The 27,448-nt window shown below is 36.5% G+C and overlaps 1 pseudogene; it reads right to left on the bottom strand.

The window, feature by feature from the left end:
• Positions 1-6,491: 6,491 nt before the first annotated feature.
• LOC116122438 lies at positions 6,492-27,057 on the bottom strand (annotated as a pseudogene).
• Positions 27,058-27,448: the final 391 nt, after the last annotated feature.

The following is a 27,448-nucleotide window of genomic DNA, read 5'->3' as shown; positions in this document are numbered from 1 at the left end:
TCATATGCACATGCAAATACTAAGTTGGCTATACTTCCACATCTTTCTCAAGCCACCAAAATAGGAGTAAGAACTCCCTAAAGCCAACAATCAACCTAGCTGAAATTCATCCTCCACCTTTCCACATCCATACTTTCATTTTTCATCCAAAATTCCATCAACTCAACACATACAAATACATCAATTCTCATCACATATTAATAAATCAATTCTCATCCCATACTAATAAATCAATTCTCTACACATACTAATGAATCAATTTTTCATCACATACTACTAATTTACTTCCCATCATATACTAATAAATTACTTTGCATGGTCATGAAATTCACATATCAAACAACCTCAATTTTCAATCCATAATTTCTCATCATCCAAACACACATACAACATAAAATAAATTTCTCTACACTACTTGTGATTAAATCAAGGCTAAAGTTGGATTTACTTACCTTGAATTTAAGCAACTCCAACACTATAATCTCTCTTTGGTAGAATTCCCTTTCCTCTTAAACCCTAAGCATATACAACCATAAGAATTCAAAACTTTAAAATTCAATCTCACTTCCTGGTGCAAGAATCTTACCTTTGGATGCTTAAGATTGAAAATCTATCCAAAATCCTATGAAATTCCTTGGAAATTTAGTGAAGAAATTTGAGAGAATTTTGGGTGAAGGTGGCATGAACTATGGGTAGAGTGGCTAGGGTTTCTCCTCTTGAATTCTTATTACATAATAATATATATATTAGTTTCCCATTTTACCCTTGCACTTTCTAAAAATTCCATCTATGTCCCTTAGTCATTTACAAGAATGCCCTCATTTTTATTATCTTCTCCATGTTATTCTATTTCTTTTCACTCCCCACTCTTTCATCTAAATATGAGTGAAATGACCATTTTACCCGTAATAACATTTTAAAGAATATTTTTCACACTTGTTCAAGATAACTTTAACAAAATTCAACTAAGGGTACTAGGGCATGAATAAAGCTACGTACCTTGATGTGGGCGTTACATGGCCCCCTCCGGTTATGGCAGTGATCATGAATATGGTAAGTCACTAGCCTATGAGGAGCGAGGAACCCCTCTCTATTTGGATAACCCGTATTAACCTAATAATATTTTCCTGTAATAAAATCACACATGTTATTTGAATTCCAAGGCCTCAAAAATGGAGCCAATACGCTATAATACGTAAAGAAGATACTTATACCTGGTGGAGGATGTGGGAATCCAGAATTAGGATCATCAAGAACTGAATTTAAAACTCTTGAATCATGCACGGATTCTTCCCATCCAGTGACGACATAAGTGAACATCATCCTAAAGTCGCATACAACCATTACATTCTGTGACAACGTTCCTTTGCCATTCCGGTACCTATCGCCAAACTCCTGTGGAACCGAAGCATAAACATGTGTGTTGTCAATGGCTCCAATACAGTCCTATCATCAAAATTAAATTTTAGTAATATTAATTGACTATCAACATTTATAACATAATGAACTTAACTACCCAATAATATAAAACATAATGAAGAAATACCTTAAAGAAAGGGTAATTTTTTCGGTTGGTCGATATTTCTAGTGGAACATCACTAAAGTCAAGTGGCCTGATGAACTCGTCTTCAACTCACATATCGCCTTGTAAACTTTGCCAACATATCTAGAGATCGTCTCACCCGAATGTTGGAAATCCTCCATCATTGTTCTGATTGTCACGTTTTTACCTATGATTGTAAAGAATATCATGACTTGTTCTTCAATACTCACCCTCCTAGTTGCTCGCATTTTCCCTTGCTATGCCAAAATGTAACATAAGTTTGTAAAACAATCTTTGTCCATGCAGCACTTTTCAAAGATTTTGTCATCATGACCATTTAGTACTTCCAACATGTAATCATGACCAGTTAATATGGATGTATGTCATCAGTGACGCCTATTTGTTTCCAACGCAGCAATAGTGCATAATGCAACTATTATATATGTCAGTATTACTTCTTCGTCATATGCAGTACTTCGTCTTCTTCCTATACACCTAGACGACGCCATTTAAACCTGTATATTTGTAAAACATTGATCATTATTTAACAGTTGTTGTAGTTCTTAGCAAAATATAATATTCAATTTTTAATTCTAATTACAATCCCAAACTCATATGAAACATGTTATCTCACATAAAACAATAGCACAATGAATAAGTTCATATAGTAGCAGACATTTGGGGACATTTTTCAAAATCAAGGTGCTGAAAAAAAGTTTAGGTTAGTTGTTAAAGGAATAAGTGCCCACTGGTGCATACAAAACTGTGGCCAAACACTTAAGACATATAGGGTCATCTACAAATTGTGAAAGTAGTTATAAATCCAATTAGCCTTTTCCTCGGGCGGCAGTTTTACGAATATCTCCCACCACCTTGGATTTTGATATAAGTACTTGACAACCGACATGTAAAACTCTGTGGGTACTTGCATGGCTGTCAAAACGTCAATACAATGGCTCATGGAAAACGGATTAGATGGAGCACTGGTGTTCTCTTCGTCCCCCTCATCTCCACTACGATTGCTAGCCCTCGATCCCATACTCCTCTCCACAAGCACGTCCGTCAATCTTCTAATGACACCCACAAGTGCCTATCTTGGGCCCCTTCTTTTCCTCCTATTTGTTGGTCTTGCATGACCAGATGTGTCTGACCGTTTTTCCCCTATCGTTCGATCCGGATCAGGTTTGAAGTCACTATCATCAATGTCAATTGGTCCCTGATCGGAAGAAGTGAAGTTCTTCGTAGGTTGAGAAGTAGATGTGTAAGCATTTCTCCCTGTGGTATTTTGCTTCTCAAATATGACTTCATAAAGCTCCTTGTGAGAAAGTCCCTTGTGGAAGAATTATTGCGCCTGTGGGTTTTCCTGGTAATGAAAACAAACATATATTAAGATCTGTCAGTCCTAAAAAAAATTCGTAAAAGTACGGTGTCGTAGATTAATATGAATTTGAAATTTTGAAATTTACCTTGATATATTCTTGCCAAACCTGTAAGGGACACGTTGGACTTTGCGACTCATGATCCCAACCAAAGCCCGTGTGTTGAAACAATTTCTGCCATGCTTGATATACTTTTCTCAGGCGAACAAACTTAGAGGCTAGTTGTGTCACATTGAGTCTCCTCCCAGCCAATGATGATAAGTCATCCAACATACCCTAGTAATCTATTGTTTTTTATTGAAGTACCGTGGGAAATTTTTGCATGCTCAGACAACAAAACCAAAAATTTGTGGGTCTTCTCAGCGAACCAGTTGACATTATCACTCATCTAATAATAGTACGGTGAGAACGAAAACCAAGATTGGGAAACCATAAGAATCAGCAAACACATTACCAACACACATACGCACATTTAAACCTCATAAACTAAACACAAATAAATTGTTACCTCGTTCGATCCAACATTACTTGAAGCCGTCAATGCAGGGGAAGCTATGGGCAATGTTCTGGAAAAACGTCGAAACTTCCTCTTCTGCTGAAAGTAGTAATCGATCCTATGACGGCGGGCTAAATTATACTGACTTTTGTTCATATGATTGTAATTTGTTCTTATGATCAAATAATGATGCCGAATCTGCCCAAAATTTCTAGTAACCATGGTTAACTAACTATAGTTGACAGTAACTATAGTAACCAATTCAACTAACTAAACTAATCACTCCTAACCATGTACAACCATATTAACTACAACCTAACCAACTACAAATAAAACACAAACAACTAATGAGATTCATACATAGCATTATGTATAAGTAAATCATAAACAAATATAATACAAATGCAAAATAAAACAAATATAAAATAAACCCTAAACAAAGATTAAACTAATATAAAACAAATGCATCCTAAAACATAAGCCAAATCAGAGACCTAAACAAATCAGCGTGCTGCATTGTTTGGGTTACCTATTAACAAATATTTCAGATTTGGCGGCGTAGGGTTGGAGGACGGTGGTCAACGGTGGGTTAATGAAGTAGTTAAACAACGTTGTTGATGCTTAAAGAATGTGGTGGCTTCGGGTTCGATAAGCTCTCGCCAATGATGGTGGTGGAACTAGTGCTCGTTAAAGAAGCTGCTGGACTCGGGTTGGGGGAGGTTTCACGAACAATGGTGCTAGATAAGGGCTCGTGTGGGCGGGTGGTGGCGCTCGAAGGTGGTGACTGTCGAAGGTGGTGTGCTCAGGTTGGAGAAGAAAATCATTTTTGCTAGTGGATCTAGAGTCCTGTCAACGCCGGAGGTGGTGCTCGAAGGTGGTGGCGATCGAAGCTGGTGGATGATGATGGTGAAATGATTTGCTTTGGGTTCTTAGTCTGTGACTATGGTGTGGAAATGTTATCTATAATTGTTTCTTTTTCCTCAGTAGATCGTGAATGTGTTTATGTCCAGTTGAGAAGTGCTTTGGATATGGGCTGGTGTTTGTTATTGGTAGGCAGGGTGTGTGGATTTTGGCTCAATTTTTCAATCTGTCGAGGTTGGCAGTGGGATGTATTGCTGTTGTCCTCTTCTACTAGTGGTCTTTTTTTTTTTTTTTTTTTTTTTTGCTAAATATCGTTGTAGGAGTTTCAAGTTCTTTGGGTGTTGAGTTTGAATGCAAGTGGAAGATGGTCTAGCTTTGGTTGTAACGTGGAAGATGGTCTAGCTTTGGTTGTAACGTGGAAGATGGTGACTGTTGGGGATGACAATTTGGATTTCCTAACGCCGATGGTGGTTTCAAGTTAAGGGTGGGTTTCTGAATGCCTTAAAATGTGTTAGCGTGGTGGGTTTTTGAATGCCTTAAAATGTGTTAGCATGGTGAAGGAAGAAGAAGAAAATAAGGAAGAGAGAGGAAAAGCAGGAAAAATTAAAAAAAAACCGCTGACCTTTTGTCAAAATGGTCATTTTGTGCGTTAGGAATCAATTTTTTAGAATTTGGTTCTCTAAGCACTGAAACAAACATTTTTTTTGCTAAATCCAATTCCAAATACAAATAGGGAACCAAACTTAAATATCAAAGTGATAGTATACTGTTAAAGTAGAATACAGATAAATATTTCGCATTTATAATATGATAATGAAAATAAATATATTGTTATTTTCAGATACTATGTTTAAAAATAATAATACATACATACATGTCTCAAACTATAAGAACACAAGAACATTATGTTCAACGCTGGAAGCTTTCTTTCTAAAGCAACAACTTTGGAACTTCAAAACCTCGACATGTAAATTCTTAATGTTATGCGTACTCTGTAGATATGAAACAAATACCACATTCAAAGGAGTCCAAGTCCAAGTGATCCGGATCTTGGTCTTCGCCAGCTTGAAGAAGGGAACGGAAGTGGATCAGCACCCTGATCCTTAGACTCCCCAGAGCCACTGGAATCTTCAATGAGCTTGGAAGTAGCATCAGACAAATCCTTTGATTACTTATCCCGCTCTAGAATCGTCCGCGCCAGGAGTAGAGCCTTTTGTTCAGACCTAGAAGCTTTTTGCTCTGAAGCAATATCTTGGTTCTTCAAAACCTCATTCTCTGCTTCATTACAGACCAGTTTAGCCTCCAGGAATAGAGCCTTCTGCTCAGAGCTGGAAGCTTTTTGCTCTAAAACAATAGCTTGGTTCTTCAAAGCCTCATTCTCTGGTTGCTTCTTGATCAGTTTAGCCTCCAGGAATAAAGCCTTCTGTTGGGAGCTGGAAGCTTTTTGCCCTGAAACAATAGCTTGGTTCTTCAAAGCCTCATTCTCTGCTTGGTTCTTCAAAGCCTCATTCTTTGCTTGCTTCCTGATCAGTTCAGCCTCCAGGAATACAGCCTTCTGTTGGGGGCTAGAAGCTTTTTGCTCAAAACAATAGCTTGGCTCTTCAAAGTCTCATTCTCTGTTTGCTTCTTGATCACTTCAGCCTCCAGGGATTCAACTCTAGAGTTCCACCTCAGATGATTCATAACTCTTCAGCTTTGCCTTTGCTTCTGCTAACTTACTAGAACTTAAGGTAACCTCAACACTTAGATTCGACATTCTGCTCTCTAACATCTTCAAAAATGCATATAAGATTACCTTGTCCTAGGAAGAGGAGAATATGAAATGGAAAGCTGAAAGAGAAGAGAATAAACAGAAGAAAATTAACTAAGTATTAACCTAAACAATGGAAACTTCAGAAGGCATAGATGCCATCAACTCATCTGATAAATGATTTTTCAAATCCTTCATTCCTGTAGAGTGGAGCCTTTTAGATAGCTCTAAAGCAGCAGCTAGATTCTCCAATATGTTTTGCAAACCTATCTGTTCCACTTGACGATTAAAATTTTCCCCAAGCCTAGTGAGATACATGATGACCTCACTGGTGGCCTCCTCAGCTCCTTTCTTTCCAGCAGGAGTTTCTTTTTCAATTCCTTCAAGGTTCTGAGAGGAATCAAGTAGAAATTTAAATCTCTTCGCGCGAATAAGACGTTGTAAATCTCATTATAGAAAACTTCAGACCTTGTATATCTTACAATAGAAAACTTCTAGCAACCAGAGTTCTACATTAGGATGAGACAACTCCACCTGCTCCAGAAATTTAGATTTAAGTAAAAAGTGAAGCACAAACAGATTCTGCCGAAAAGCAGGAAAAAGGCTCAACATCTTTTAAGAGTAACTTAAGAAATTGATCAGCATACTCACTTCACCCTTCATATCATGATGAAATGCTACTTTAAGAAATTTCAGACTTTCTAATTCTAGCAAAGGAATGTCCAATACTTCATAGTACAATATATCAAAAGTCTATCCAAGAACATGATGAGAAAAAGCATAATAATACATTTTCCATTAAATTTCAACATCCCACATTAACTAGGACCATGAGTACTACCTGGTCGTGTTGAATTAGCATATCCGCCAAATGATCAACGTCACGGTACTTAATAGGTTGAGGATTGGGTTACTAAGAGTAGGAGTTATGTGATGTAAGCCTGATTTTGGATGGATCATCCAAATTCAATATCTGAGCTACTCTTTCTACAACAACATCATACGTAAAAAGCCTTGACCTTGACATTCAAAACACAATAGCATCAGATACAATTACTCGGAAATATACATATACATAAACTAATGCACAATCAAAAAGATAAATCCGCAGTAAAATAACAGAATTCAACTTCATCTAATATTAAGCTCTTACATCTCTAGACAAAAATCATCTTCCTTCAGCTTTTCAAGAGATCGGAAGTGAACAACCACCTACCACACAAAATCATGCAAAATTTAGCAAAGTTAAATGATGAGTTGATGAATACCAGTTAATTATAAAAAAATAAACCCAATGTCTAGGGATGACAAGGAAGATGTTCACTACAAAAAGGCAAAGAGATAAATCACAAATGCAGGGAGATTGTAAACCAATAATAAAACAAAATGAATATCAAAGAAAAGTTAGCTTTCTGAATACAATAGGAACCATGGACGTGTACCTGTTGATTATGCACATAGTCCAAAAATGAAGGAACATTTGGATAGCGATATTGTTCAGCACTTTCAACTGCATGAGATTTTTGAAAGCAAACAATATCTTCATCTATAAGCTGCAACAGAGACAATGCTGGAGTTAAACATTGTCACAGGGAAAACAAATCACACCATATTTGTTATGCATAACATTTACCTGGCTACCTCGAAATGTATCTCTCTTTTCATTGGGTGTGCATATCACAATGGGCTCAAACTTAAGTTCCTGAATATCAAAACATGAGTAAGCTACCATCCTCAAAATAATGCATACAACCATGCAAATTTAAATATGACATGCTAATTCCTTATCAAATAAACCTACGTTCCAATACAACCTCTAGAATGGACTTAAACCACAAAATCCAGTCACTAGAGATCTTACCTCTCAGACAATATTAAAACTCAACCCTTAATTCACCAGTCACTCCAAATAACCAAAGCATGGAGAGACAGACAAGTGGACTTGAGACAAGTTGCATACCAGTAAGTATCCTACACACTCTATGGCAGGGCGCACCTAATTATCATAATTTTATTCTCACAGGCAAGGATGACATTGGCTTCAAGTCTAAGCATAACTAAAGGAAATCATCTCCAAGAAATTCTTAAACTACTTAGCTTGAGTTCGCCACGATTCATTTTGCCAAATATTGTTCAAAGAAGTGATATTTTGCTTGAAACAATATTTGGATTATGCTGGAGCTATGATCTGGCAGCAAAAGAGAAGATTTTGAAGTTTGGAAACTGGTCTAGAGTAGTTCACATAGCTGGTTTGTAGGCATGCTAAAGTGATATATTTTGGTGAATATGGCTTGCATTTGGTTGCCAAATTTGTATCAATTAAATGTGATGTAACCAGAGTTGATAAGAATGTATGGTTAGGAAGTTATTTGGACTAAAATAGGTTTTGTGATTAGGTACAACAGTTGTCTATATGCTTATGAAAGTCTGCTATAATTTTTTCTGCAATATTAAGAAATATACAAGTTCTTCCTCTCTCTCGGGTTTTTTCTCTCTTTTCTCTCCCGTATAACCACATTACATGCTAAAACAACCAACAACTAGTATTAGAGCAATACTTTGATCTTAAAGGGCTTGCAAAAGCCTTCAGCTTGGCACACTCTCTGTTAGTCCTTACCTCATCAAAAACCAGGCTTCATGGCAGCAAGTTCAACCTCTCCCTTGCCTCCAACCTTCAATGGGGAATAGTACCATATGTGGGCTATTAAGATGAAGGCTTACTTTAGAGGTCAAAGTTTATGGCAGTATGTAGAAGGAGAGAAGCAGCCACCACAGTTGAGACCAAACCCAACCCTGAACTAGATAAGACTCTATGAAGAGGAAACTGCAAAAGCTCCAAGAGCCTTATCCTATTTACATGCTCCAATCACTGATCAAGTCTTCACAAGGATAATGGCTTGTGACACAGCAAAGAAAGCTTGGGACAAGCTTAAGGAAGAATTTGGAGGAAGTACCAAAACTAGAAACATGCAAGTCTTGAACCTAAGGAGAGAGTTTGAGACATTGAAAATGCAAGAGGTTGAAGTGGTTAAGGAGTATGTAGATAGATTAATGAATGTGGTTAACAAGATAAGGTTGCTAGGGGAAGAGATAACTGATAAAAGAATTGTTGAAAAGGTGTTGGTAAGCCTACCCGAGAGGTTTGAATAAAAAATCTCTTCTTTGAAGGATTCCAAAGACTTGTCTCAAATCACCTTAACCGAACTTGTCCATGCTCTTCAAGCTCAAGAGCAAAGAAGAAAACTGAGGCAAGAGGATAGTGGTGAAGCTGCATTGATTGTCCAGCAAAAAAGTAAGCCAACTCAGGGAGGAAACAAGAAGTTTATAGAAGATAAGATAGGAAATGAGAGAGTAAGCAATCAGTTGAACAAACTAGCAAGTTTTAAGAGTTTTGCACCATGTTCCCACTGCAAAAAGAAGAAACATGCTGAGTACAAGTGTTGGTTCGGAGCAAATGTTCAATGCAGAGCATGCACGCAGCTAGGCCACATTGAAAAGGTCTGCAAAAGCAACCCACAGTAGCCTACACAGCAAACACAAATGGCTAAAGATCTACAGTAGAATTCAGAATCTGAGCAGCTATTTGCAACATCCTGCTATGCTGTTCAGTTCAATGCTGGAACTTGGCTGATTGATAGTGGATGTACAAACCACATGACACCTGATATGGAGAATTTTGTGAAGCTAAATCAAGCATACTAGTCAAGTGTAAAGGTGGGAAATGGTGAACTTGTGAATGTTAAAGGCAGGGGAGATGTGGCTATGCAGACCATGATAGGTACAAAGATTATTTATAATGTGTTGTTTGTTCCTGAAATCAACCAAAATCTACTTAGTATAGGACAAATGCTTGAAAGAAATTACATCCTACACTTTGAAAACAAAACTGCACAATATTATATAATGAGGGAAATGTGATGATACATGTTAAAATGGTGGGGAAGAGCTTCCCTGTTGAACTAAAAAAATCAGAATTTCATGCTATGATAGTGAATTCAGATGACACAGACCTATCGCATAAAAGATATGGTCATTACCATTATGCTGGCCTTAGGCAAATGAAACTTAAAGATATGGTACACACCTTACCCGAAATGGAAGAGAAAGAGGGCTTGTGTAGAGTATGCCAAATAGGAAAGCTTAGCAGACCAACCTTTCCAACAAACCAGGCCTGGAGAGCTACTGAAAAGCTCCGATTCATGTACACTTATGTGTGTGGACCAATGCAGACCCCATCCCCAAATGGATCCAGATTTTTAACTTTGTTTATTGGTGATCATTCAAGAATGACTTGGCTGTACTTCCTAAAGCAAAAAGGAGAAGTTGTTGTTGTGTTCAGGAGGTTCAAAGCTGAAGTTGAAAACCCAACTGGAGAAAAGATCAAGGCTGTGAGAAGTGATAATGGGGGTGAATACACATCAAGTGAGTTTGAATCAACATGTAAGGAGGCTAGAATATGGCATCAGTTTAGCTGTACCTACACTCCTCAACAAAATGGAGTGAGTGAGAGGAAAAATAGGACAGTGATGGAGATGTCCACATGCTTGCTGACTGAAAAAGTGATGTCGAAGGAGTTATGGGCAGAATCTGTCAATACTAGTATGTATTTGTTGAATAGGCTTCCAACCAAGGCTTTAAAGGATCAAACACCATTTGAAGCATGGTATAGAGTTAAGCCTCAAGTGGAACATCTAAGAGTCTTTGGGAGTCTATGTTATGTGCTCATACCAACCATCAAAAGATCAAAGCTTGATGACAAAGCAAGGGATGGAATTCTGGTAGGTTATAGCTTCCGATCTAAGGCTTACAAGGTTTTCATTCCAGAGTCAAGAAAGGTAGTTGTTTCAAGGGATGTAAAGGTTGATGAGAGGTCAGTGTGGAACTGGGAAAAGAAGAAAATTCAGGTTGATCCACAGCCACAGTAAAGAGAGCAAGTTGCTGACCAAGTTGATGGGGCAGATTCTGAAACAGAAGAAGAAGTTTCAATCAGAGGAACCAGACCTCGTGCTGAGATTTATGGGAGATGCAATGTTGCAATGCTTGAACCATCATCTTATCATGAAGCAACTAAGTCAAAGGAATGGAGGCTTGCTATGCAGGAGGAGTTGTCCAAGATAAAAAAGAATGGAACATGGGAGCTTGTGGACAGGCCTGCCGGGAAGAAAGTGATCTAGGTAAAGTGGATCTTCAAGAAAAAATTGAACCCTTTTTTGTTCAGTTTTGAAGCACAATGCTAGGTTAGTGGTGAAGGGGTTTGCACAAAAACATGGTGTGGACTTTCAAGACACATTTGCCCCGGTTATAAGACATGATACAATCAAGTTAGTCCTAGCTTTAGCAGCTCAATTCAAGTGGAAAGTGTATCAAATGGATGTCAAGTCAGCTTTCTTGAATGGTTGGCTGGATAAGGAGATCTTTGTTGAACAACCTGAGGGACATGAAGTCAAGGGGAAAGAGGACCAGGTGTACTTACTAAGGAAGGCCTTATATGGCCTAAAACAAGCTCCAAGAGCTTGGTACAGTAGAATCAATGACTACCTAATCAGCCTAGGTTATGCAAGGAGCCTAAATGAGCATACTTTGTATGTGAAGAAAGCCAATAAAGATGTGATCATGGTTTCCTTATATGTAGATGATTTGTTGGTGATAGGAAACCATACAATTCAGGTTAAAGAATTCAAGAAAGCAATGCACAAGGAGTTCGAGATGACTGATTTGGGAGAAATGACTTATTTCCTTGGAATGGAAATCCATCAATCTCAAGATGGCATTTTCATTTGTCAAAGGAGATATGCTAATGAGATGCTTAAGAAATTTGGAATGGATGAATGCAAGTTGGTTGCCACACCTTTGGTGCAAAATCAAAGGCTGTGCAAAGATGATGGAGCGGCCCTAGTGGATGAGATAGATTATAGGAGAATGATTGGGAGCTTGTTATATTTAATAGCAACAAGACCTGATTTCATGTTTGCCACTAGTCTCCTATCAAGATTTATGAGTAAACCAAGTGAGGAGGATCTTAAAGCAGCCAAGAGAGTGCTCAGATTCATTAGAGGAACTGTAGATCATGGAATTTGTTTCAGGGAATCTAAAAATTTCATATTGATAGGCTATGCAGACAGTTATCGGGGAGGCTCCTGTGATGACATGCGAAGCACATTAGAGTATGTTTTCCTACTAAATCATGGTACTTTTTGTTGGTCTTCCAAGAAACAAGAAATAGTGGCTCAATCCACTACAGAGGCTGAATACATATCAGCTGCTGCTGCAGTAAATGAAGCCATATGGTTGAGAAATTTATTGGCTATGGAGGTAAAACAGTGTGAGCCTACTAAAATTTTTTGTGATAATCAATTGGCTATTGTTATGGCAAAGAATCCAGTCATGCATGGTCGAACCAAGCACATAAAAATCAAGTTTCATGCAGTAAGGGAGGCTGAGCAATCCAGAGAAATCAGATTGACACACTGCAAGGGGGAAGTGCAATTGGCTAACATATTTACTAAGTCCTTATGTAAGTCCAAGTTTGAAGACTTGAAGCTTAAACTTGGTGTCCCAAGCAAAAATATCAAGGAGGAGTGTTCAAAGAAGTGATAGTTTGCTTGAAACAATATTTGGATTATGCTGGAGCTGTGATTTGGCAACAAAAGAGAAGAGTTTGAAGTTTGGAAGCTGGTCTAGAGTAGTTCACGTAGCTGGTTTGTAGGCATGCTGAAGTGATATATTTTGGTGAATATGGCTTGCATTTGGTTGCCAACTTTGTATCAATTAAATGTGATGTAATCAGAGTTGATAAGAATGTATGGTTAGGAAGTTATTTGGACTAAAATATGTTTCGTGATTAGGTACAACAGTTGTCTCTATGCTTATGAAAGTCTGCTGTAATTTTTTCTGCAATATTAAGAAATATACAAGTTCTTCCTCTCTCTGGTTTTTCTCTCTTTTCTCTCCCGTATAACCACATTACATGCTAAAACAACCAACAAATATTCCACCGAATTACCAGTACTCTTCACAAAAAGCCTTCCAACATAACTGTTATCATAGAAAAAAACATAGCACTCACAAACAAAAATATACAATAGAAAACGACAAAGTACCGTAGCTCTTCTTTCGCAAGGTCATAAAACTTGAAGAAAAGTAATATATCTTCTTTTGTCTTGTCAAGTGGAGCAATAGGCTGTAAATCCTGAATAGAAAATACAAACGTAAATAACATTTGTTTTGATTGGTAAGCAACTCTAAATTAAATATTTTTGAGGGTTGTTTAGCTTCAGGTAATTTTGGTATTATCATACTATACAGATAGCTATAGAAATCAGCATATCGACTTTATAGTAGTAGCCTCACTGAGGGATGCTTCTATTCTGCTAGTGGACACTTGCCTACATGTATCCAGTAATTTTTTTCAATATAATTTCCATGTTTCTTTAAAAATAATAGAAATAACATCAGTAAGATCACTTAAAATATGATGATAGTTCAAGGAAGAAACCAGAAAGCCTAAATAGGAAGGAAAGGATTACCAGTCCACGCTCTATTTCCAAAAGCAACTTCAATGCTCCATTATGAACCTTATCCGATATCCACCTTAGCTGCCCAACCTAAAATACCAAGATTAAAAAAAAAAATTAAATTAGGCAATCATATCTTCACATCCTTAGGCACTAAAACCACTAAAAGAAGTGCCCAATTTATACAGTAAAACCATTTGGAATAATGACCCCCTTACGACAAAATGGAAGAATACATTGCCAAATGATGGTTCTTGGCCAGAGAATGCAAAAGGAAAGATAAAAGAGTAATCAAAACATGTATGCAAAATTCTTAGTTTTTCATTCAACTTGAGCAATATATGCATCAGTTTAACAACTCTCTACTGTTTTAACAACTACAGCAGACATATACAAATTTAAATTTAAATCTTAACAACTAATTCTGCATACACAAAACACATCATAATACTGAATTAATTACACTTAAGCCATTCTACTACAATACACCAAAATGTTGCAGCCATGCTCCTTGGACCACCTGCAAAAAACTAACTTCAACGGGATCCAAAAACAATTCCAACTGAAACCTGCAATGTTGATGCATTTCCAACAAGGTATCACTGCATGAACACTCCTTGATAGCTTTGTTGGAAACACCAAGTTTGAGTCTAAGTTCCTCAAACTTGGCTTTAGGCAATGCTTGGTCATAATGTCTACAATTTGGTCCTTATCCTGGCAGTGAATTAAAGTAACTTCTCCATTGTTTTTAGCCTCCCTTACAGCATGGAACTTTATCTTAATGTGCTTGGTCCTGCCATGAAGAACTGGATTTTTGGCCATGGCAACAGCCGACTTGTTGTCACACAAAATTGGAGTTGGGCTTCCCTGATTTTGCTTCAAATCTGCCAACACTTTTCTAAGCTAAACAGCTTGGTTTACAGATGCTGTAGCAGAAATATATTTTTCCACTGCTGTGGATTGTGTCATAGTATCTTGTTTCTTTGACAGCCAGCTAATTGCACCAGAATTAATATAAAATACATAACCTGAGGTGCTTTTCATGTCATCAAGCGATCCTCCCCTATCACTGTCAATATGGCCCAACAACTCTAGATTTTCAGCCCTTCTAAACCAAATGCCAAGTCTGGAGGTTCCTTTCACATATCTTAACACCCTCTTGGCTGCCCTATAATGCAATTCACTTGGACAACTCATGAACCTGGAGAGATAACTTGGTGAAAACATGAGATCTGGTCGTGTGGCTATTAAGTACAGCAAGCATCCAACCAGACTTCTAAACAGTCCCTCATCTACTCTTTTCTCACCATCATTCTTGCTCAACTTCAAATTAGAAACCAGTGGAGTGTCTGCAGGTTTGGAATTTTCCATGCCAAACTTTATAAGAACCTCATTTGCATACCTTTCTTGGCATACAAAGATTCCATTTTTGGATTGAACAATCTCCATACCAAGAAAGTATGTCATCTTTGCCAAATCTGTCATCTCAAATTCAGATTGCATGGACCTTTTAAACTGACTAAACTGGTCTGGATTGCTCCCTGTAATCAGCAGATCATCCACATACAAGGATATCACAATCAAGTCACCTTTAGCCTCTTTAACATAAAGAGTATGTTCATTAGGACTTCTAACATATCCTAGACTGCTTAGGTGATCATTGATGTGGTTGTACCAGGCTAGGTGTCTGCTTTAGGCCATACAAGGCCTTCTCTAGCAAATACACTTTGCCTTCTTCACCCTTCACTTGATAACCTTCTGGTTGCTCTACAAAAATTTCCTCACTCAAGCAACCATTCAGAAATGCTGATTTAACATCTAGTTGGAAGATTTTCCAACCAAATTGGGCTGCCATAGCAAGGATTAATCTAATAGTGTCATGTCTAGCCACCGCAGCAAATGTGTCAAAGTAATCCACCCTTTGATGTTGTACAAGACCTTTAGCCACAAGTCTTGCCTTGTGTTTATAGACTGAACCATCAGGATTAACCTTCAGCTTGTAAATCCACTTTACCTAAATTATTTTCCTGTTTTCAGGTCTATCAACAAGCCTCTAGGTATTGTTTTTCTCAATCATAGATATCTCCTCCTACATTGCATTCCTCCAAGCTTCTAATTCAACAGCTTCAACATAATTTCTTGGTTCAAGCACTGCCACATTACACCTTGCATATACATCAGCCAAGGTTCTAGTCCCTCTAACTGGAGGTTCTTCATCCTCTTTAGTCTCAACTTCTTAAAATAAGTTTTTGGTTGGCTGTTGCACTTTGCAGTCAGCATCAATCTTCTTATTCTCCCAATTCCACATTGCATTTTCATCCACCTTTACATCCCTTATTATCACAATTCTCTTTGACTCAGGGATGTATACTCTGTACCCTTTTGATTGATTGCTGTAGCCAATGAATATACCAATCTCAACTTTATCATCAAGCTTTGTTCTCTTCCCTATTAGAACCATAACATAACACACACTCCCAAACACTTTCAAGTAGCTCACTGCTGGTTTAATTCCATTCCAAGCCTCAGCTGGAGTTTGCCCCTTGACTACCTTAGTTGGCAATCTATTCAGGAGATAAACTCCTGTATTGACAGCCTCACCCAGAACCTTTAGAGAGCTACTTCTCTGCCATCATACACCTAGCCATCTCCATGATGGTTCTATTTCTTCTTTCACTGACCCCATTCTGTTGTGGGGTGTAAGGAGTAGTAAACTGGTGCCTAATTCCAGCCTTTTGACAAATTGAACTGAATTCTCTTGATGTATATTCAGTTCCATTATCACTTCTTATGGATTTGATCTTTGTTCCAGCTTAATTCTCCACCAGCAGTTTGAAATTTCTAAATACAGCAGGTACCTCTATTTTCTGTTTCAAAAATTATACCCATGTCATCTGTGTGAAGTTATCTATGAAAAGCACAAAGTACTTGCTCCCACTTATTGATTTAGTATACATAGGGCCACAAACATTAGTATGGATCAGCTAGAGTTTTGTTGTTGCTCTCCAAGCCTAATCCGAGGGAAATGGTGGCCTACTTAGTTTACCAAGTTGGCAGGCACTGCAGAGGCTTCTCTTCTCTTCAATCTTAGGTAAGTCTTGAACCATATTCTTATTCTTTAACTCTTTGAGGCCATTATAGAGGAAATGGCCAAGTCTCTTGTGCCAGATTTCAAACTCTTCCAGCTTAGATGATAGGGTTAAGTTGTTGGAGTTTTTCCACTCAACCGGGAAGCTTTTTCCCAACATTTTTACACACATCAATTCAGTCCCTTCAGGGTCTAATATGGTGCATGCTTGATTTTGAAAATGTAGAGAATAACCCTTTTCTAACATTTGCCCAACACTCAATAAGTTTTGGCTAATCTTAGGCACATACAATACATGAGAAATGATTTTGGTACTTGACAAGGTTTGGACAGTCACATCTCATATTTCTTTGACCTCTATGAAATCATCATTTCCTATTTTAACTCTGGAACAATATGAGCTGTCCAGGTTGATGAAACTTTGTCTGCAACCATATGGTTGGTCTAGCCACTGTAAATTAGCCAAGCTTCATTGTTGGTTTGTATTGTGTAATAAGTGGCCACAAAAAGTTGTTCAACCTCCTAACATTGCTGCTGGTCTTCTCCAACCCAAGCTTGCTATGTTGGTTGGCTTCCCCTGTTCTTACAAACCTTCTCTATGTGCCCAAATTGTTTGCAACTTCTACATTATATCCCTAGTCTGAACCAGCACCTCTTCTCTAAATGTCCCTTCTTTTTACAGTGAGTGCAAGCTGGAAACTCCTTCACTCCACCTGACTTCTCCTACTGATTGTTACTCTTTTCTTTCCCATTTTTATCCCCAGCATACCTCTTATTTTCTCATTGTGTAGGCTTGCCTTTTTGGTTTGCTACCATTGCTCCCTCACTTGTGTCTTCTTGCCTCAAGAGTCTTCTTTGCTCTTGAGCTTGGAAAGCATGAACAAGCTCAGTCAAAGTGATCTGAGTCATGTCCTTAGAGTCCTCAAGGGAAGAGATTTTGGACTCAAATCTCTCTGGCAAGCTCACCAAAACCTTTTCCACCATTCTCCTATTTGTCAACTCCACTCCCATTGGCCTTATTTTGTTGACAGCACTCATTAATCTGTCAACATAATCCTTGACTTTTCCTGATTCCTACATCCTTCGCATCTCAAATTCTCTCCTTAGATTGAGCACCTACATGTTCCTTGTTGTGGTATTGTCCATATACTCTTCTCTCAGCTTGTCCCATGCTTCCTTTGGAGTCTCATATTCCATGATCCTTGTGAATACAAGGTTCGTCACTACTGCATAAATGTGAGAGAGAGCTCTCAGTGCTTTGGCTATTTCTTCCTCATGCAGGCTCATTTGATTCAAAGTGGGATTCTATCCTAATAGAGGCGGTTGTCTGTTTTCTTCCACGTACTGCCATAGTCCCTGACCCCCTAGGAAGGCCTTCATTTTAACAGCCCATATGTGATAGTGTTCCCCCATTGAACACCGATGGTGCCATCAAAGCAGACTGAGTTGCCATGTCTTTGTTTTTTGTGTCTGTCGCAAAGAGGAGAAATGAGCAGATGCAGGCTGGTTTTTGCTGAAAATAGAAAGTGTTCTTGAGTTGAAGTTGATGGTTGGATGCAATAGGTTTTAGATTTTTGTGGGTGGCTCTGATACCATTTGATGGTTCTTGGCCGGAGAATGCAAAAGGAAAGATAAAAGAGTAATCAAAACATGTATGCAAAAGTCTTAGTTTTTCATTCAACTTGAGCAATATATACATCAATTTAACAACTCTCTACTGTTTCAACTACTACAGCAGACGTATACAAATTTAAATTTAAATCTTATCAACTAATTCTGCATACACAAAACACATCATAATACTAATTTAATTACACTTAAGCCATTCTACTACAATACACCAAAATGTTACAACCATGCACGTTGGACCACCTGCAGCAAACTAACTTCAACAGGATCCAAAAACAATTCCAACTGAAACCTGCAATGTTGATGCATTTCCAGCAAGGTATCATAGCATCAACACCAAAGCTAATGAAAATTTGATACAATATTGCAGAAATAAAACATAATGCTGGAGATAAGGAACATCAATTATCTCATGACAAATGCATAGCAAAATTGAAATGTATATTTTCATATAGAAAACCTAAAACATAAAAACTATAGATTTGTGACAACTAGCACAAAGTGTTGTACCGTTAGCAAAAGTAGAAAAGAAATACAGTGGATGGGAATTAGCACATACACTGAAACAAATGATCAAGATCATAATCCTGAATAAATAAAGAACAATTCATTGGTTCTTCCAAGGAAACATATGGATATTAATTCATGAGGAAATTACAAATCGGATTACATATTTGCCTAATATAGACAATTGCAAGCAACATATTAGCAATGGCCCAAAAGAAGAATGTTTGTTATAATTATTACATCACAAGGAGTCCCTTGAACAAATTTGGCGTTGCCCGAAACTAAACAAACCTACCACAAAACTCTTAAAACAGTAACTATAAGGTAGTAATAGCAAGCAAAACTACTTACAGTTTGTGTTTCCTCTAAAGGTGTCAACAACCAATTAGGGCGGTATGTATGGTTCTGGCACTTTGCACATAGCCAAAACCACTGAAGTTGCACTAGAATACCAAACTATTTAGCAACCTCTTGCTGCACATACCATCCATCACATCAAGTCACTGATTCAATACATTGAAAAACCACACTAATGCAACATATATAGAGTCAATGAGGTAGAGATGGAGTGTAAATTCACTAAAATAAAAACATCACAATTGCTGGTAGAAACACATTAGATACTCCAAAAAGATGGTACCTTGAAGAGGTAAAAATGTATCTACTCTTGAGTACGGAAACTCCTTACTTTGTCATGATCCACAAGATCAAAATATATATGCCTTCCAATTTGTTCCACAAGGTCCTCATCTCATGGAACCTAGAGATATCATATAACAACTAAGAAGATATGCTCAACTTGGTGTCAATATTAACTATAATCAATAAATTTAGTATTAACACAACAAAGATTGAGAGGACCAACCTTTATAATTCTATAAAGGTGTGCCTTTGCCTTTTCTTTCTTCAACCTCTCCTGGGAAAAATCCATAATGTACAGCAATGTGTTTCGTAGCAAAGACAATGAAACCTAAAAGAGTAGCTAATTGGATTATACACAGAGAGAGCAAAGGAGATCATCAGAAGGTGGTCGAAAAATCACGAGACACGAAGAGGTGGAGTCTTTTATTATTTTAATTGGTTCTCATTTGAAAAATGCAGTTGCACTTGGATGGATGTGCAAATGTTACTGGCCAACACACAGTGATTAGCCATAATAAGCACACTCAAATTATGCATGTTCTCTTATTGCTTCGTAATTTAGATAAATTATGAAATGCTAAAATAATGATTTAATTTTCTTCTTAATCTTGGCTTGACAGTGGAGCCCAACCAAACACTACAATATTTGGGAAGTGAGAAACAATGGTCTTTGGCCATATAGGTGACCGTGAGGAGGCTCAATCCCCAAATCTCATAGGAACAAACCATATCAACTATCCGGCTAAGCCCACATGGGTGTCAAGGACTCAACCATAAACACTATATTTCACATAATGTAGGGAGGGAAAATTCATTGCATAGCAGTATAGATCTTTTAATATTTCTTATGCTTTATATCTAACTTAACATATTCCTCTGCTAAGATGAAAAGGAATGATAAAACAAATTCAAGTCTTACAATAAATAAAACCATAAATCATAATGAAATTTATATATGTACATGCGCACAATCTTATTAAAGTTTGAAAGGCAAGAAAATAAAAATCACAATAGAGGAAAATGAACAAAGAATGTATCTCAACAATATATGATAATTGTTTCAATCAATAAAACAAACATATACAGTAAAACCTCTCTTTAGTCATGATGGTGGGACTAACTAATTTTATTACTATGAGAAGGTTATAACTTAATGGAGGTGTAGTTACAAAAATTATTGTTTTGATTTCTTATTTTATAATTCATGTTTTAGTATTATAGTATTATGATTTCAATTCATATTTTAGTAGTATTATGATTTCAATTCAGTGCTTCAATTGGCTATTTTTGAAATGGATAGAAGATCGTGTCTTGGAACCAACAAAGATAAGTGTCATTGATGGAACTGTAAATACAGTTTATACATGGTCAATTCATGTGAAGCCACAGACAATTACCAATGGTTTTAAGCACTGCAAAATTAGGATCTATGGTGTCAATGAATTGCAAGTTATAAATGAAGTGGATGAGAAGAATAAAAGAGTCATTGCGGAATTGAGAGATCAGATTCAACATCTTCACTACACTAATCAAATGGATATTAATGTCTTGCTCGATCATCCAAATGAACAACAAATAATATATATTATAACCAAAGAAGAAATTATTACTACAATTAGACAAGAAGAAAAAGGAAATAATCCTAAGGATGGTAATACGAAAATACAAAAAGTTTCTTGCTATGAAGCTCTAAACATGCTTGAGAAGCTAAAAATATTTTTGTCTCAACAAGAAGGTGTCCAATCTAGCGAGGTATTACGTAATCATAAGATAAAAGATGTGGTAACAACTCTAAAGCATAAATCATTGTCCCAAACAATTTCAGATAAACATTTTTATTTTATCTTAAACCTTAAATGTAACATAACATATATTTATTTATAATATACAGATAATTATAATTATGTAGAGGCAACTTTCCTTAAGGCGGGAATTAGAAAAATTATAACTTATTACAATGTGAAGTATATTCTTATTTATAACTATCCCAAATTAGGATTATAATTTTTTATGACTATGTAGAGTTTATTCATATTTAGAGTATCATTATAGAAAGGTTTTACTATATATAAGAGAGTATTTGCATACTTACAATTTCAAGCTGAAGATCCAACCTTCATTTCTGCTTTTGCATTACATTCATATACCAAATATAAAACTGAGTGAGTCTAATTGTTGAAGCTACAATAGATCGTTTTATTTTTAGTCCCAGCAAACAAATGATTCAATTATATAGAATTTAGAATGAAATTCTTGAAGAAAATGCTTAAGAATAAAGCATTAATATTCTTAAATCTTTATTAATATTCTTAAATTGACCCCAACATTAGTAAATAGATCTATATCTAAACTAAAGGTAAATATTCCTAAAGACTAAATCAATTAATTCAATTCCTAGCAAGAAGAAAAGTATGTAGTATTCTTAAACCTCTTCTCAACCAAAACATCTATTATAGATCATAAAAGAGAACGCATGCCAGGAATAACTCTTTTAACATTCTGGTATCAATAAATGATAGAAATCTATATATTCTTTCTTTAGGACACAAATGCGGCCTGTATTAAAGTGAATACAAGTAGGAAAAGAATGACAGCAAAAATGATAGAAATGGCAGTCCATGGAGTTCTCAAAATATGCTGTTTCAAATTTCCCTTCCACTTGCTCCAAGGTCTTCTGCAATACGCATTCAGATCTTCAACAAGAGAAGAAAACTGGAAATAATAAAAATCATAAGTAGCCTGTTCCACAAGTTTATGAAAAAAGAGTTGACACTCGTTTCACTATCCCCAAGTAGATTTTCAATAATTTCTTGTCAAACAAGCAGTTCCACATCCTTGGGATTGTTAACAAGATTATTCATGAAGATAACATAGTCACATAAGAGATTATCGTCACATAAAAAATTAATTTTAACATAAATTTAAATTTGTGATTAAAAAATTAAAAATTAATGGAAAAGAAGCATTTATTAACACTAAGAATATTAAAAAGAATTTAAAAATTAATGTAATCCATGATATTTTGGACTCTTTCTTGAGCACAACCATAATCTTTTTTAATTTTAGTCTTCTTCTTATGTTTGGCTCTTCTTTTGGGATAACAAGACTGTACTAAAATTTGTCCCACTGCACTCTCCTTGTTTAGTCTCAACCATAATCCTAAATTGATTGTTATTATTTCTTAAAAATCTTTTTGTATGATGAAATAAAATCAGGAAAAATAATATAAACGTAAAATTGTTTGAAATATTTAAATAAATTTCTTGGATTTGTGTATATTATTAATCATATATATGTTTATATTGACAAAATGAAGATTATTATAAACACTTACAGGGTCATTTATGTTTCGTTTCTTTGACTTTGGCATGTTGGTGTTTACACATCGTCTTTTAACATGACCCAATTTCCCATATATTCCACAAGTGGTGGTCAATTTCTTTCCTTCATCTTTGTCCTTCTTCAACCATCTACTACCTTTGTCGATCACCCTTTGTACACTATGAGGTATCGAAGTGTTCCATTTTTCAGCCTCAACTCTTCTATCATCAATCCTTTGCACAGTCATGGACCTCATGGTCCCTATCATCTCAAGCGTGCTCATAATTGATAAGGTCCTGGATTCATTGAGCCAAGCATTCCAAGATTTGAACATATTGTTAGACTTAGTCCTGTGATCGACCTTCAATTTAGGATTGAATGCATGCTTGGATCACTGTCTTATTGGGATCTTCCTGAGGTAGTTAAATGCATTGATGTTAACGGTCCTTATCCATGGCTTTGTTGAAGTTCAGCATCTAAGGTAGCCGAGGCCACCGTAGGTGGAAGCCTTCTCATACCACCTTTAGAAGTCGATGAATCCATCTCTGCAAAATACTATGGGGTTGAGATGTTGGTTCAGAAATAAAGAGTTCCTCCGCTAAATACAAGAAGCCTTGCCTAATTCTTAACAGTTGAAACAAAATTATCTCAAATCGTTGTTTTAACATTTAACTCACATGGACCAGATAGAAAAAACCAAGAGATGGGAAAAGTGAAGTGACTAGAACCAAGATAGATAATCAGATATAAGCTGCATCACACATATAGCATGTGAAGTTACCACTCGACCAAAAAGTATAATCTGATATGTAAGAGTTCGACATTAATATTTAAGTCTAAGAAAAACAAATTCGATATTCTCAACTTTTGAGACTTCCCTAGGAAACAAGCTTAGGATCTAAACTATGGAAAATTACAAAAAAGGAGAAACTAAGAGGCATCGAAAAATAAAACAAACAGGAGAAGAACAGATGAATTTTGTTCTATAAAGCAGAAAAGTGTAAACGTCCAGGATTCCCCAAAAGCAAAGGACCAGAGTACCCACACTCCCATCTCTATCCCAGAACAAACTTAATTTTTCTTTAACCCTTGACAAAATTTGAACATTTAATTCCCCAAAATAAGTACCAATCTATGCTCTCTTTAGTCAAAACAAAAGGCCTGCTTCTCATAAACAGAATTGAAACCAAAAATCTACTCTTGATATGTAAAAATATTCCACTCCATACCCACCAAAAAAAAAAAATTGCATTCAGCATCAGTAATATCTCAATTTTCTAAAATAAACGTTAATATCCAGAACATATCCAAAGTTGGGAAGAGCAAAATCTCTAAAACAAATTATATTCCGAAGAAAGCAAGACACAAACACCTTAGCCAGAAAGCTAAATTGTAACACTTAATTCCTGAGATGTTAGATGCACTTGCGACAAAATAATAACTTCTAAATGTTACAAAACATTGCATTGCTACAAAAAAGAAAGCACTGAAGACAGGCAGATAAACCAAAGCTATAATAGTTGATGCAAATACCGAAAGCAAACTCGAAAGGCATCAACTTTAAACTAATAAAACTATTTGTAACCTCAAAGAGCAAGAAGAGACACCAAGATATGAAGAAACAAGCAAGAATGAACATTAAGTTAATCAAAGTTGGGCATACCAGTTCATATTACAAATGAAAGAAAATACCGACAAAAAAAACTTACATTGTCCCCAATGTAATACCCCAAATGTAGAGACAAGCAAAGAAAAAAAAAAAAAAAAAAAAAAACCGAAGCCAGAAGCCAAAGCAACTAACCTTAATGCTAGCACAGTCAAAGCCTTTTTGTGGCTAAAAGATCGAAACTTTCAATAACCCTCTAGTTTCTTTCCAGAGTAAACGACATGTTCCCATCCGAGGTTTAGAAAAATACTAAGTTGGTACCCTTGATTTCATTTATTCTAGATTACTACCCTTATAATAACACCGTTAACTACTGTTAGGTTCTGATAGATGTGCATAGATTGCAATTACTAAACTGCCCTTGAACCTTTGATTTTTGATTATTTAGCAATAAAAAAATGAGTGAACATGTAAAAACCAAGAATTAATGCCCCCATAATTTATTATATATACCCATAATAAATTTATGAAATCACCATAATGCCCCTTTATTTTATCTGTAAATTTCCAAATCTAATAAAAATCATAAAACCCATAAAAAAAAAAAAAAGAAAATTAAATCCTGCATCTTCCTGGTTCCTGCTCCTTAGTGCCACCACAAGCTCTCAAGCCACTTTGGCCATTCCCGACATTGGAGAACAAAGGTGAGGCTCCCCAAATGATGACTAAGGCTTGAATGGCCCGATCACGAAGTGAAAGTCGTAGGCGTCACTGAGGTGCCTCAAGCTAGGTGGTCGCCTCTAGCCTCTGCGCAACCACCAGGCCAGCCCCTAGTGCTAACCATCCCACCTAACACCACCGACTGCTTCCCCTTGCCATCCCCAGCAAAACCCCGACACTATCTGGCTACGGCGCTCACCGCCCATCACCCAAGTCTTCTTTCTATCAGGTCGTGCAACTCTACATCGTGTAACCCCAAGCCACGACTTCATGCTGCAACTTAGCACCGTTGTAAACTGCCCCCATCAAGCCTACCGGTCGAACCCCGCTACCAATGCCCTATCACGCGCCACTTGCAGTCGTGTTGCTTTGGTTTTTTATTGAATCACAGTTTGATTGAGTTGATTGTGTGATTGAATGGGGTTTGGTTGAATTTGATTTCTAATTTGTTTGTTTGGGAGTGTGAATTTTTTTTTTTCAAAATTCCAATCGGAAGATCACAAAAAAAAAAAAAAAAAAAGGGAGGCGGAGTTCTTTTTTTTTTTGGGTAAAAGCCTTTTGGTTTTGCTTTAAGATTGGGAAAGGGGTTTCCCTGATGTTGTGCAGTGGAAATGTGAGATTTGGCTAGAGCCGAAGGTGGTGGAGGTGGAGGCTTTGGTGGCGGTGGAGGAGGAGATGTTGGAGGTGATTTAGATGAAGGTGGAGGCTTTGGAGTTGGTGGCAGGGCTAGGGGTGGTATTGATGGTGATGGTGGAGTAAAAGGAAGAGGTGGAGTTGTTATCTGGACACGATGGAAGCTTTGGTGCTAGAGGATGAGGTGTTGGTGGAGGGGTGGAGGTGGAGTAAATAACCATTTTAACCTTTCACTATTAAAATAATTGAAACAGCATTACTTTAAGGGTGGGGATCTAGAGTAAATAAAACCAGGGGTAAAAACTTACTATTTCATTAAACCTCATGTGGGAACATGTTGTTTACTCTTCTTTACACTAAAAACCTTGGTAACGAAGCTTTGCTAAAGGAAATGAAGTTTATTTTTGCGTGTTGTGAAAGACATATAGTTAAACACAGAGCCAAGGTATTATATAAGGGTCTTTTTTTTTTTTTTTTTAATGAAAATAAGAAGTTATTAAGTTTATTTTTTATCTGAAAATAAAAACAAAAATAATAATTAAAAACAAGTAGTTGTAAAAATTATTAAAAATGTACACTAAAATTTACCTTTATCTAGTAATTTTTATTATTATTACATCTTTTTAGTTTTCCTTTAACCTTGTACTGTATCACAATATTTTCTAATTTTTTTCCATAACCTTATTGCAAAGATTTTGGAAGCTTATATAAGCAAAGATTACATTAAAAAAAAAAAAAAAAAAAAAAAAATTGTAAACCATTGAATGTTATAAACTTTTATTTACCAAAAAAATATGATTAAATATTAATTCATATTCTATAAATAATGTGTTGAGTTGTACAGAATTATGTTAGGATTAAGATATTGAGTTGTACACTATCACATTGGAGACAAGGATCAAACTTATTAGGAATAGGATGATTTCATTTCCATTTTTGCTGATTACTGGGTGTATATATAATGGTTGTACATTATTCACAAAATATCAAGAAATAGTAGAAAACCTTATTCTAATTTCACATGTTATTAGAGCTCAGAAATCAGAAACCCTAAAATTTTTTTTTTTTTTTTTTTTTTTTTTGGTGCTCTTTTCCAGCGAAGTTCAAGTAACCTCCATTTGGTGTTGATTTAAAAATCCAACCACACCAGCCTGATCGTCTCTTTGTCATTGGCAAAACCCCAAAAGTTCGTTGCTGTTCTCCGCCACACATGCCTCCACACACCGATTGTATTTCCAACAGCTTCTTCTCCGATCTCTTTCTCTAACTAGCGTGACATCTCACAGCCAGTACCAGTAGCCTCAGACAACGCCGTTGAGTATTACCTTGGGTCTCATCACTATCCAACACCTGCCACGTCATCACCATTGTTGAAAAACATTCTCTATCATCGAAATTTTTTTTGCTACTGTCTAGATCAGCTTCATCTCTTTCATACCTTGAATATGTCTACTAAGGGGTCCAGCTCTAAATCAAGTTATGTTTCATTCTTCTCTCTTCCTCCTATCACAACTAAAAAGTTAATAGGTAGCTCTAGTTACTCCTCTTGGGCCTCTTCTATTGAATTGTGGTGTATGGGGCAAGGCCTGGAGGATCACTTGACTACTAAGGTTGAAGATATCAAAGAAGATAAGGCAATTTGGGTAAAGACTGATGTTTTATTATATAGTTTATTATGGCAGATGATTGACCCTCCCCTTCACCCTATTTATAAAATATACAAAATTTGTTTTGAGGTATGGAGCCAAACCAAATTACT

This window comes from Pistacia vera, unplaced genomic scaffold, assembly GCF_008641045.1.
Source record: "Pistacia vera cultivar Batoury unplaced genomic scaffold, PisVer_v2 Contig134, whole genome shotgun sequence".
NCBI classification, from domain to species: Eukaryota; Viridiplantae; Streptophyta; class Magnoliopsida; order Sapindales; family Anacardiaceae; genus Pistacia; species Pistacia vera.
This window is presented reverse-complemented; position numbering and strand designations above follow the sequence as displayed.